Below are 13965 nucleotides of genomic sequence, written 5' to 3' on the forward strand. Positions count from 1 at the left end.
GAGACGATCCTAGAGTGAGCGGGTTAGCGGAAAAGTCAAAGCGGGAATCTATACCCGGCTTGGGTTAAGCCTGGGGAGTTTAAATGAGAATTTGGAAATATATTGAGGTTAATCTTGATGATGAGGAATGTATATTTGATGATTAATCAGGTATTGGGTAGCGAGCGGGAATTATTAGGAACACTTGAGGAATTAGTGGGAATTTGGGTAATATGACTAAAATGCCCCTTTATGGACATAAGAGTTTAGAATTATTAAGGGAGGGCATTTTGGTCTTTAGGCTTGTAGAGATGAATTAAAGGGGGGCTTTATACTTAGTGGATTTTGTAGAAAAGAGTATAGGCTGAAAAGAAAGAAAGAAGGAAGAGAAAAGAAAAGAGAGAAAAGCTGAAGGGTTTTGTCCAAGAACGGTTTGTGGCTCTCCCAACCAATTTCCTTCATTTTTCTTGGAGACATGCTCAGTGGAGAGCTAGGGTAGGCTGAGCATCAAGGATCCTAAGCTAGACTTGAGGATTTACAAGGGATTAGCAAGATCACATCAGAAATTGAGGTAAGTTCTTGGGGATTTTCTGTTTTAGGGCTTGACTGGTTTGGATTGTGTTTTTGAGCTAAATGGATGGGGTTTTTGGGGAAAACAGGTCAAGGTTGTGAAGGTGCAAGCTAAGGAGGTCTAGGGTTCAATTCAAGGTCGAAATTCCACCCACGGTATGATTTCTAAGACCCTATCTTTGTTGTTTGAGTGAATTTCTGGTTTTTGGGTTCATTGTGTTAGATTTTGAGTTTTGGGTTGCTTGAGCTTGGGATTGAGTTCTTGGGATGCTTGGGATGAGTGTGAGGTGTGGATATGTGTGTTTTTGGGTTTGGAAAAGTTTTGGGCAAGTTTGGAGTTGAAATGGGAGAAGAAAATCACAAGATGCGATTTTGGGTTTGGTCTGGCTGCAACTAGCGCTACAGCTCTAGTCAGGGGGCGCTGTAGCGCTAGCCCCTGTTTTTGATGGGGTGGTTCTGCTTGCAGCGCTACAGCGCCCTCTTTTGAGCGCTGTAGCGCTGCACTATTCACAGAGGGGATTTTTGGGCTTTTATGAAGGGATTTTGACCTAGGGTTCGGGGCTCGATTCCGCCACTTTGTTTTGGGGATCTAGGACTTCCCGGGGGCTCGGGATTAGTCCCGAGGCTAGGTTTTGGACTTGAGGTTGGTGATGACTTTGACTTGTGGATTTTTCTTAGGTAAGCGCTAGGGCTCGGGTAGAATCGTGCTCAAGGAGTCAGGTGATCAAGGCTACCGAATCTAAAGGTAAGAAAACCGTAACACCCGAGAATAGGGCATGGGCCCACTGTGTGATTTCAGGGCATGGCCCTAGATTGTATTATGTGCAAATGTGTAATCTTAGATGAACTATTATATGTTTGAATGGTTATTTCTGAATGTATTATATGTGTGATTATAATGAAATGAACGGCTAAGGCCGAGAGCGGCGAAGGCCGGGTACGGCCTCGGGGCCGGAAGTAACGCTCAGCACATGGGATGCTATAGCCAGGGTGGGACCCAAGGGATACATGAGTTATCCTACGGTGAGGACCGAGACCCCAAGCTTTGGTAAGGCCTCTGGGGCGGCATGGTCGTGCTTGTTTAATCTGATGGTCTTCCTATTTATCAGTGAATTATGCCAGCTATATTATTTGCATATGTTATGTACTATTTGGGTTTTCTTGCTGGGCTTCGGCTCACGGGTGCTCCGTGTGGCAGGTAAAAGCAAGGAATCAGTCAACCGGCCATGAGTATGGAGAACGTGGGGGCGGCGCGTACATGTTCGGCCTGCCCGACTGCTTTGGTTGGGGGCATTTTGTATATGGTTGTATTAAACCATTCTTTTGATAGTTGATCAAGTGTAAATCTATTTTTGAGTTGTAAATATTTTGTAAACCTTATGTTGGGATCCCAGATGTTTTATACTTAACGCTTTCAATGAAACTAAACATTTTCAAAGAGTACAGCCTTAAACTCTGGTTTATTCACACTTTTGGTTTTAGAAACCACTTAGAGTCAGTCAAAAGCACGATTTCTATTTTAAACTCACTAAGTAACGGCTCTAAGGTAGTAGGGCGTTACAACCCCTGTTTCCATAGAGCTTATGTGCGGGGCTGAGCCCAATATATTGAATGGAAATGACATGCAGGGCCGAGCCCTATATACTAGACTTGTAGAGCATGGCTCTTTATCTGTTTATGCTTGAATTCTGTGCTTGTTGCTATATCGTGTTTGATATTATATGTGTGATTGGAAAGAGCCAGGAACGGTGTAGACTGGGAATGGCGTGGGGCCGGGAACGGCATCAAGCATGATGAGTGCAAGGCCGAGAACGGCAAGAGGCCGGGAGCGGCGTTGAGCACGTGGGGTGCGAGTTTCCAGGGCGAGTCCCTAACAGGATACTTGGGATATCCTTACGGCGTGGTCCGCGAACCCAGGGCTTGGTAAACGCCTAGGACGGCTAGGCCGTATGTGTTTAGCCATTGGTGGCCTGTTTATATGTTTGATTCGTGTATTGCATATGTTATCTGTTATGGGTTTTCTTGCTGGGCTTCGGCTCACAGATGCTCTGTGGTGCAGGTAAGGGTAAAGAGAAGATCAACCAACCATGAGCACAGCTGGCGTGAGGTGGTGTGTACATGTCCGGCCAGCCTGGCTGTCACAGCTAGGGGATTTTGGGAGATGCTTGTAAATGAACTCAGATTTTGTCGTTTAGTCGACTCTGATCAATTTTGTATTGTAAATATTTTCTAAACTATGTTTTGGGATCCCAAGTGTAAACTTTTATGATTAGCTATGAAAAACTACTTTCTCTAATGTTTTCTTTTTAATTATGGCTTAGTTACACGTTTTGAATTAAAATCTCGATTAGCGAGTTGAAAGCACGATTTTAAACACACTTGGTAACGGCTCTAAGGAAGTAGGGCGTTACATGCAAAGCCCTTGGTCCTTCTCCATATGGGGAATTAACCTGATCGGGAAGCTACCCACGAGAAAAGGAGTCCAATTTGTTGTTGTAGCCATAGACTACTTCACCAAATGGACTGAAGCAGAACCCCTCGCCACCATCACCTCGAAGAAAGTCTTAGACTTTGTGGTGAAGAATATCATATGTCGATTCGGTCTACCATAGAAGATAGTCTCGCACAATAGGACTTGATTCGACAATATGTTCACCAAATTTTGTACGAGTCATGGAATCACAAAGAGCTTTTCCTCGGTAGCACACCTCCAAGCCAATGGTCAAGTAGAAGCAGTGAACAAGACTATAAAAGACACTCTGAAGAGACGCCTTGAACAAGCCAAAGGAGCTTGGCTAGAAATACTTCCGGAGGTCCTATGGTCACATCAAACAACGGCTCGAACAGCAATGGGTCATACAACATTCTCTTTGGCGTTTGGTTATGAAGCCATATTGCCAATTGAACTCACTGTTAGTGTTTTATGCCCTAATTAAAACTCAATTTCTTTGTAATCTCATTTATTATCAATAAAAGAATATAAATCATTTTTTTACTTGGTCAATCACTTTGCTCACATGTTTTATTTTAATGATTATTTGTTTAATATAAACTTCTATTAGATCCCGAGCATATAACTAATCGTCTTTATAGTGACGTAATCATAGTGGAATATAAATATGATTATATGTTCAAAATAAGTTAGTCCTAAGATTAGTCAGTGCACAGGATTTATATTGACTTGCCAATCTACGATATGATCTACTTACACATTGTAGTGTTATGTTCTTTCCAGAACATTAGCAAAGTAGATAAGATCGGATGTATATGTTACATCGGACTGGACCGATATTGACAGTTGATAAGATAAGTCAACATACCGTTATTATATATTCTAGTCATATCATATAGTTGACCATAAGTCAATTCAATCTCAATTCTGAGTGGTTAGTATTCTAACTGATTGTATTATTTGAGTTATTTGACTTGTTCGTTACCAGCTTACCCTACGGACTAGCCCATACTTACATCTTGGGAACTCGGTAGTATAATTGAGTGGGAGAGTTAATCATAGATATGAACATCTATAGCTTCTGTTGAGGATGTGAAACGATGGTTTCCTTTTAGTTTGGTTCAAGGTATTAAATGATAGAGATCTCATTTCAGTAATTAAATTAGTTTACTGAAATATCATTTACAAGGAACTAAGTGTTTTAAGGATAAAATACAATGAGGGGTAAAACTGTATTTTAGTCTCATCTCATTGTAGACTGTCTATAGAGGATTGAGTGACAATTATGGTTGTAACAATGGATAATTAATAACGTATCTATATTTGTTATAGAGCGTTCTATGAATTCAAGAGCGCAATTCTGAGTCTTTTGTGGAGTCACGAGGAATTAATTAGTAAATTTATTTGTTAGATTTATGATAACTTATTGGAGCTTGATTCATAGGCCCATGGTCCCCACTGTACCTTGGATAAAATCATCTAGATAGTCTCAATTAATTGATTTAATTATCAATTAGAATTATCAAAGTTAACAAGGTCAATTTTGGATAGTTTCACATAGTTATACAATTTAGAGAAGAAAAAAGAAATTATGGTAGATTTATTAATTAAGATAAATTGGTATCTAAATTAATAAATAATTTTAAATCAAGGTTAAAATTATAAATTTGATAAAGGATTTAAATAATTATTTAATTAATTAAATCAATAGAAAATAATACAGGCCTTGATTTTTAAGTCCAATGGGTTTATAATCAAATGGGAAAATTCACGAGCCTAAAGCTCATGAGAATTTTGACCTAGGGTTGTTAATTGGCTATTATTTTATTTATTTCTTAATTAAATAAATGACCTAATTGAGTCTATAAAAGGAATGTTAAGAGAAAATTCAAGTCACAAGTTGAAAACACAAGTTTCTGATAGGTTTTAGATTCTCTCTAAACATAAGTCTTTTTATAAGCCTTATTGTTATTTTCTCTTCTTCTTTCTGTATCTATCTCATGTGTTGAGAATTTCCCACCCTATTCTAGGTGATTCCAAGGATACTTTGGAAGACTGTGTAGAAAATTGAAGATCGGTTCAGTTTCTTGGTAATACTCTATGACAGAAAGGATACAAGGGTTAGAGAAACTGAAGGAAGGATTCATTCATTTCGCTGCGTATAATGTAAGTATTCTTATCATTAGTTCTCCTTGAATTCAATTTTAGAAATATGTTCTAGGTTATCTCAAATTAATTTGTTTAATATTAGATCTACATGAAAATAAATAAAGATCATATATAAGTTTTCCCAACACTCACTCCCCCTTCGCATAAACGAGAGACATACAATCAAGGGAGGAACCATCAACTAATAGAAGAGTTGCTCGATTTAATCGAAGAAAGACGAGAAAATGCAAGTCTTAGAGTAGCATCACACCAACAAAAAGTGGCCAGATACTTCAACTCCAGGGTGAAGGATTGAAAATTCCAAGTTGGAGACTTATTACTCAGGAGGGTTTTCCTAAACACTAATGACACTGCAGCAGGGGTACTAAGACCTAATTGGGAAGGGCCATACCTTGTGGAGAAGGTGATCCCACCAGGGACATACAAGATAGCTCAACTGAATGGAAAATTAATAAAAAAAACTATTGGAATGGCGAACACCTACACAAGTACTATCAGTGCAGCTGTTTAGCGGCGACACAAATTTTAATTTGCAAAAGTATTATTTTCGAACTATCTATGCAACAACCATTGTGCTTCAATGAATGAATGAATTTTATTTCTTAAGTTTATCTTAATTCTTTAAATTTATTTCAACGAGGGACTGGTCACTTTGGACCTGCCAACCCCATCGGATCATATTCGATTCTGGTCCTTGAGGCACCTATCGACCCCTACAATCCAAAAGAGAGACAGGCCCTAGGACCTTGCCGTTAAATTATCGAATCATGTTCGATTCTGATCCTTGAGGGACCTATCAACCCATAAAATCCAAACAAGAGACTGGTCTGAGGACCTGTCACCATTATGGATAATGTTCGATCTTGGTTCTTAAGGAACCTATCGACCCATATGATCCAAAAAGAAAGACTAGTCCTAGGACCTTGTCACCCAATTATTTGATCATGTTCGATCTAGGTTCTTGAGGAACCTATTGACCCATACGATCAACAAAAAAGACTGGTTTGAGGACTAGTCGCCATTATTTGATCATGTTCAATCCTGGTTCTTAAGGAACCTATTGACCCATACGATCAACAAAAGAGAATGGTCTGAGGACCAGTCGCCATTATTTGATCATGTTCAATCCATGTTCTTGAGGAACCTATCAACCCATACGATCAACAAAAGAGACTGGTCTTAGGACCAGTCGCCATTATTTGAGCATGTTCGATCCTGGTTCTTGAGGAACCTATCGACCCATACGATCAACAAAAGAGATTGGTCCAAGGACTAGCCGCCATTATTTGATCATGCTCGATCATGGTTCTTAAGGAACCTATCGACCCATACGATCAAAAAAAATATTGGTCCGAAGACCAGTCACCATCATCAGATCATAATCAAATCTAGTCCTTGAGGGACCGATCGATAATTTGATCTAAGACTCGTTACAGGTTCGATTAGCCCATTAAGAATTGATTGGTCCAAATTAGACACTTCTTTCTACAATCATTATAATGAGTACACGAGAGATTACGTGAATCGTGATCGAAACTTGCTACACAATCTGCATCTATGTATAGGTATCATTACTACTTAGTATGAAATCATCATCCGATTACCAATGAGAGACAAGCATTTGCTGCTTGCATCATTGGGTGAAAAGAATAGTACTATGTGTCTAAACACTCGAAGCAAGGCATGGTCAAGTAGCAAGTGACCAAGAATTTTCAACCCATGATCACTTGGGGGGAATATAGTACATACCAATTGAGGTATACACAAGCAATGAGGACGTGACCCTAAGTACTAAGCAAGCTCAAGTTTTTCTAGGACATTTGTTCAACATATGTTCTGAAAGTGAAAAAAACAAAAACAAAATAGGCATTGGTAGGGAGACTCCTAGCCAAGTCCCTTATAAGGTGGTCGGCCAGACCATGAACCCTATAGGGTGGTTAACCTAGCCATTTTTGTTCGTGGTACTTGGTGAAGTATCGTACTACTCACATTACCATGGTTGTTAGCATTAAAAACGTAAAGGAGTAAGGTTAGTATGGCGCATGAAATACATGTGTTCAGAGTATACTGATACATGAACCAATGACGGTTGTGAGTTGATATACTTAGTAAGCATTGGAAATAAAAAAAAATCAATCAATACGCTGACTGCTCATAACAAAAAAGCATAAAGGCATAAAATGTCATATGTAAAATTGTCAAGTACAAGGTGCCCCACCAATGGCAGAAAAGGAAAGACAATGAATAAAAGACCAAAAAAAGGCTAACTAGGGCAAGGCTTCTCAACCAGTATCCATATGATCTTGCTAGCAAAGGTGGCCCCAGAATCTAATGGAGGGAACTCTTTCTGTGAAATACTTCTTCTGTTGCGCAGCTGATGAGACTATCTTGCTCTTGGGAGAGGTACGAGCCACCTTAAGTCGAAACTTGTGAATAGAAAGCTCCTAAGGATGAGTAGCCTGGCGATGAGAGCCCTCGGTATACTCTCGCTGAGAAGAAGAGTGATGGGGAACCCGACTGGTATCCTGATGAGAAACTCCGCTGAGAAACCCGACTTGCAAGGAGTCTCGTTGACCAAACAAACTCCCCTGAGAAGAATGACCTCAATGAGATGTGCCCTGAGAGCCACGGGGAGTACTATGCTGAGAAGAGATCTGAGAAGAGCCAGGCGAAGAGCCTTGAGTGATGTGTCTGGCAATGTGAGGATTATCTTCGGAAGGTTGTTGAGTTGTCTATTTTACTCTCGCCATTGGGCTATACCTTTTCAAGAAATCTTCATCACTGAATAAATATAGAGCAGAACGGGGAAGAATCCTTTTCACCCTTTCCAATAGCTCTTGGGGGGTTACGCTTACTCAAAGACTTGTCAGACGAAGAGGAGTTGGACATCTGCAACAAAGAAAGGACAAAAAGTAAAGTTAGTATATCAACGTAATGAAACTCCCTACCACGAACCATATAGGTCAATGGTTGGGGGCATATCCATTACTAAGGATCAAAAGGGAATAAATCAAAGGAAAAAAAAATTAGGGTCTCGGGTGGTTGGTTTATGATTGGGCCGACCACCCTAGATCTCGAATCCCTGGAAATCGCCCAGGACATGGGAAATGCAGGCTAGACTTAGATTTGTAACCCTGGGAGTTGCCTATGCCTAGATTTGTATCCCTGAAAATTTGATATGCCCGTATCTGAAAGCCTAGAAATCGCACAATGCAAGGGAAACCCTAGGGGTGGTCGGCCTATGATGGGAATTGTAGCTGGAAATTGCTCAAACCATGGAAACCTAGAGGTGGTCGGCCTATGAGGGATTTGTAACCTTGGAAATCGCCCAGGCTAGGGAAAATCTATGTGTGGTCGGCCTACATACCTCTAAATCCTAAAGTATCAAAAAAAATGAAACAAAGATCAAATCATTGATTAAAAACAAGTTTCTTTGATTCAAACAAGTCAGATGTTTTAAATCAAAATAGAGCAAAGCAAGGAAAAATCAGACAGATTCATCAAAGACATAAAGATTGGGAAACAATACTTACCCAAGAGAAGATGCACAGAGTTGATAAAGACTTGGAGAATTTCACAGCTCAGACTTTCCCTGAGATAGGCGCATGGGTATGGGATGTGATGAGTGAGTCTCTACTTATAGCCTCTCAGGCTAACCATATTTTTAGGAATTCAAATTCCTTGAAAAATATCTGGCATAGTTAAAAATTCAAATTCTTTGAAAAATATCTTATATGTTTAGGAATACAAATTCCTTGAAAATATTTTGTATTTTTAGGAATTAATATTCTTGAAAAATATATTATATTTTTAGGACTTCAAAACTCCTTGAATAATATATCATAATTTTAGGACTTCAAAATTCCTTGAAAAATATAACTATTTTTAGGAATTATAATTATCCTTGAAAAAAACATGCTGAACAAATTATCAATAGTTGATAAAAGTACTGCGTAATGTCCCGAGGGACTTTGCTGTTACAGTACTGCTACGATATGTTTCTCGAGCCATATCAAGTTTACCATAATGTGGAACATGGTACGATAAACTTGGGGGGCAAATGTTATCCCTCAAAATTCAAGATATGATGTGGCGAATGAGAAAGCGGCACATGGAAAAACAATAAAGTATTGGAAAAAGACCGATGAACAAAAATGGATAGGTCCAGGACCTATAGGGAAGTCGACCAGGCCTAAACCTCTTAGGGGTGGTCGACCTAGCCCTAGCCCCTAGGGTTGGTCGGCCTGACCCCAACCTCTAGGGGTGGTCGGCTTGGCATGCTCAAGGACTGCATGAGGTGGTCGGCCCACCCTATTCTTCATAGGGTGGTCGGCCTAAACTCCCAAATAAATTTCATGCTCGTTCAAGCTGAAATCAACAGGCCTAGCACCCAGAAGATCAACAGGCCTAGCACCCAGAGGGTCATCAGGCCTAGCACCCAAGTTTCATAGACCAACCAAGACTTAGCGTTTTCCCGAAGGTTTCAATCGTGCATCGTCAACCACGATCTACAGAAACAACGAGAAGACCCACGATCTCATAATCATGGGGAGGTGGACACGTATCTCCACTCACAATGATCGTGTACCAAACAACAATCCCTAGTCTTGCTGATCATGTAACAGCCCCTATGTACTATAGATAAAAGACCCAAAGCTTCATATAAAGGGACGATTCTGAACGAATATTTTGGGGGAGAGACTCTGGGAAAATTTGTGACGAGTAAACTCTTCAGTTCATCTTTGTAATTGTCAATCGAGTGATTCAATACTAAAGACTAAGTGTATTAGGTTATTACTGTTCATCAGAACATGACTGAACCACAATAAATTTTCTGTGTGTTTTTTTTAGATATTTGTGCTCTGCCATATATTTATATTTATCTCGTTCAAAATGTGTTGTATACTGTACTACGACCGTTGGCCAATTTCATAGGTCAACAGTACTCATGCATAATTTTATACTGAGAAGAGACTTTGCAAAAATGCTTTCACTTGAAGCTTTCGCACCGAGTTCATAATAATAGTGACTCGTGAACATAGGCAGATTATAACTGCTGAACCACATTAAAAATCTATGATTTCTTCTATTCTTCCTATATTAATTGTGGTTGATACCACTTAGGTCATGCCAGTGAGACCAGAGGATACTAGACTTGTATGTGAATTCCTGGATGTGTTTCCAGAAGATTTGCCAGGATTGCCACCACATAGGGAAATTGAGTTCGTTATAGAACTGGCACCAGGTACGGAGCCAGTGTCTAGAGCGCCTTACAGAATGGCCCCAAATGAATTGAAAGAAATAAAGGTACAGTTGCAAGAGCTGTTAGATTTGGGTTTTATTAGACCTAGTTTCTCACCTTGGGATGCGCCAATTCTGTTTGTGAAAAAGAAGGATGGTTCTCTGAGAATGTGTATAGATTACAGGGAACTGAATAAGTTGCCGATTAAGAATAAGTATCCTTTGCCAAGGATAGATGATCTGTTCGATCAGTTGCAAGGTAAGAAGGTATTCTCAAAGATCAACCTTCGTTCTGGTTATCATCAGTTGAGAGTCAAGGAGGGAGACATACCGAAGACTGCCTTTCATACCAGGTATGGGCATTATGAGTTTTTAGTTATGTCATTTGGATTGACTAATGCCCCTGCTGCTTTTATGGATCTGATGAACAGAGTGTTCAAGGATTATTTAGACCAGTTTGTGATCGTCTTCATTGATGATATTCTGGTATATTCTCAGACTGAGTTAGAGCATGAGCAGCATCTGAGGTTGGTTCTACAGAGACTGAGAGAACACATGTTGTTTGCTAAATTCAAGAAATGTGAATTTTGGTTGTCTCAGGTATCCTTTCTTGGACACATTGTCAGTAAGGAGGGGATTAAGGTAGATCCAGCAAAGATCGAAGCGATCAAAGATTGGCCAAGGCCAAAGAATGTTTCTGAGGTTAGAAGTTTCCTTGGATTGGCAGGTTATTATAGACGTTTCGTGGAAGGGTTCTCAAAGATAGCTAGTGCATTAACTGAGCTGACACGCAAGAGTCAGAAGTTTGTGTGGTCAGATAAATGTGAGGATACCTTCCAGGAACTGAAGCAGATATTGATTACAGCTCCGATTCTGAGTCTTCCAACAGACCAGGAGAAGTTTGTGATTTACTGGGATGATTCTCATTAGGGTTTGGGCTGTGTTTTGATGCAATCAGAGAAAGTAATTGCTTATGCTTCTCGTCAGCTGAAGGAGTATGAAAAGAGATATCCCACTCATGATTTAGAGTTGGCGGCTGTGGTTTTTTCTCTAAAGATATGGAGGCATTATCTCTATGGAGAGAAGTGAGAGATCTATACAAACCACAAGAGCCTGAAGTACTTCTTCACCCAGAAAGATTTAAATATGAGGCAAAGGCGTTGGCTGGAGTTGGTAAAATATTATGACTGTGAGATTTTGTATCATCCAGGAAAAGCCAACGTGGTGGCTGATGCTTTAAGCCGGAAGGGTCCGAGGCAGATTCATGGTATGAGGCTGATAGCTAGAGAGTTAGCAGATGATATGACCAGAGCTGGTATAGAGTTGCTGGTGGGCCAGTTGGCTAACATTACGCTACAGTCTACGCTGTTGGAGAGAATCAAAGAAGGTCAGTTGAGTGATCCATAGCTGATCAAGATCAGAGAGGATGTTCTGGCTGGAGTGTCCAGGGATTATACAGTGTCTGAGTTGGGTTTGTTGAGATACAAGGGGCGAATATGTGTTCCGTTAGACACTGCTTTGAGGCGAGAGATTCTGGATGAATCTCATACTACACCTTATTCTTTGTATCCAGGCACCACAAAAATGTATCAGGATGTGAGATCGTTGTATTGGTGGCCAGGGATGAAGAAAGATGTAGTAGAGTATGTGGCTAAGTGCTTGACATGTCAACAGGTCAAGGCTGAGCATCAGAGGCCGGCAGGGTCATTGCAGCCTCTGGATATCCCAGAGTGGAAGTGGGAAGACATCACAATGGATTTTGTGGTGGGCTTACCCAGGACTACTAGTAAGCATGATTCTATTTGGGTGATAGTGGATCGCTACACCAAATCAGCTCACTTTCTGCCAGTGAGGACTACTTATACAGTTGATCAGTATGCAGATCTCTATGTGAAAGAGATCGTGCGCCTCCATGGAGCACCTAGGTCGATCGTGTCAGATCGGGACCCCACTTTTACTTCCAAGTTCTGGGGGAGTTTACAGAAAGTCATGGGGACACAGTTGAAGTTCAGTACAGCTTATCAACCTCAGACAGATGGGCAATCTGAGAGGACAGTTCAGATTCTGGGAGACATGCTGAGAGCATGTGTGCTGGACTTCGGTGGATCTTGGAGTAAGTATCTGCCTTTGATAGAATTCTCCTATAACAACAGTTATCAATCTACCATTGGAGTATCACCTTATGAGATGTTGTATGGTAGGAAATGCAGATCTCCCATTCATTGGGATGAGATAGGTGAGAGGAGATACTTAGGTCCTGAGGTAGTTCAGAGGACCAGTGAGGCTATTGAAAAGATTAGAGCTTGGATGCTTGCTTCTCAGAGTAGACAGAAGAGCTATGCAGATCCAAAGCGCAGGAACGTGGAGTTCCAGGTAGGAGACTACGTTTTCCTCAGAGTCTCACCATGGAAAGGGGTGAGAAGGTTTGGGAAGAAGGGCAAGCTGAGCCCTAGATTTGTAGGTCCATTTAAGATCCTGGAGAGGATTGGTCAGGTGGCTTACAGATTGGCCTTGCCTCAGGCGTTGTCTGCCGTGCATAATGTGTTCCGTGTATCAGCTCTTCGGAGGTATGTATCTGATGTGAGCCATATTTTGAGTTATGAAGATCTGGAGCTTGAGCCAGATCTCTCCTTTGAGGAGCAGCTAATTCAAATACTTGACCGAAAAGATAAGGTCCTCAGGAATAAGACGATACCTTTGGTTAAGGTATTGTGGAGGAACAGCAAGGTCGAGGAAGCGACCTAGGAGCTGGAGTCAAATATGCAGAGTCAGTATCCCGAGCTGTTCAGGTAAATTTCGAGGACGAAATTTCAGTAAGGAGGGGATAGTTGTAATGCCCCAAATTCTCCGATGTGGTTTAGTGGCGGTTTAGTAGGCCGGGAGGGCCATAATTGTTTAATTACGCCATTAAATGAATATATGCATGTTTATGTGAATTATATTATAATATGATGATATATGCATGCATGTGAGTCCACATTTGAAATATTATGATGTTCTGATAATTTGTCCCATTGAGGGTAAATTTGTGTATTTGGGTGCATGATGTGATTTGTCAATGAGATTCCATCATTATGGAGATATATTCGAGCTATTCGGCATGAGACGGTTTTATTTAGTGGATTAGCGGTTTTGTCATATCGGGGTCAATTTTGGGGTAATAGAAATGTTTATTTGATAATAAATTGGGAGTTATTGAGATCAGGGTGAAATTATGGAGATTTTGACTATAATGTCCCTGGGGGTATTTTCGGGACCCCGAGCATTAGGTTTTATTTGAGGTTACTTAAGCTTGAAGTAGCTGTCAGATAGAACGTACGATTAGAAAACCTCTCATTCTCCTTCGTTAGCTCATTTTTGCCACTCGAAGCATATTTGAAGAAATCTTGAGTTGTAGGAGTCAGAATCAAGTGAGGATCGAGGCATAGCGATCCTAGGAAAGATTAGAAGCTTCTTGACCGAAGGATTTGACAGAAAACAACCTAATCGAAGGTAATCTAAGTTTAAAGTTTTGAGTTTTTAGAGTTTCTAAGCTTTGAATTGGACTTTGTGAA

The sequence above is a fragment of the Humulus lupulus genome, chromosome 6 (assembly GCF_963169125.1).
Source record: "Humulus lupulus chromosome 6, drHumLupu1.1, whole genome shotgun sequence".
Classification (NCBI taxonomy): domain Eukaryota; kingdom Viridiplantae; phylum Streptophyta; class Magnoliopsida; order Rosales; family Cannabaceae; genus Humulus; species Humulus lupulus.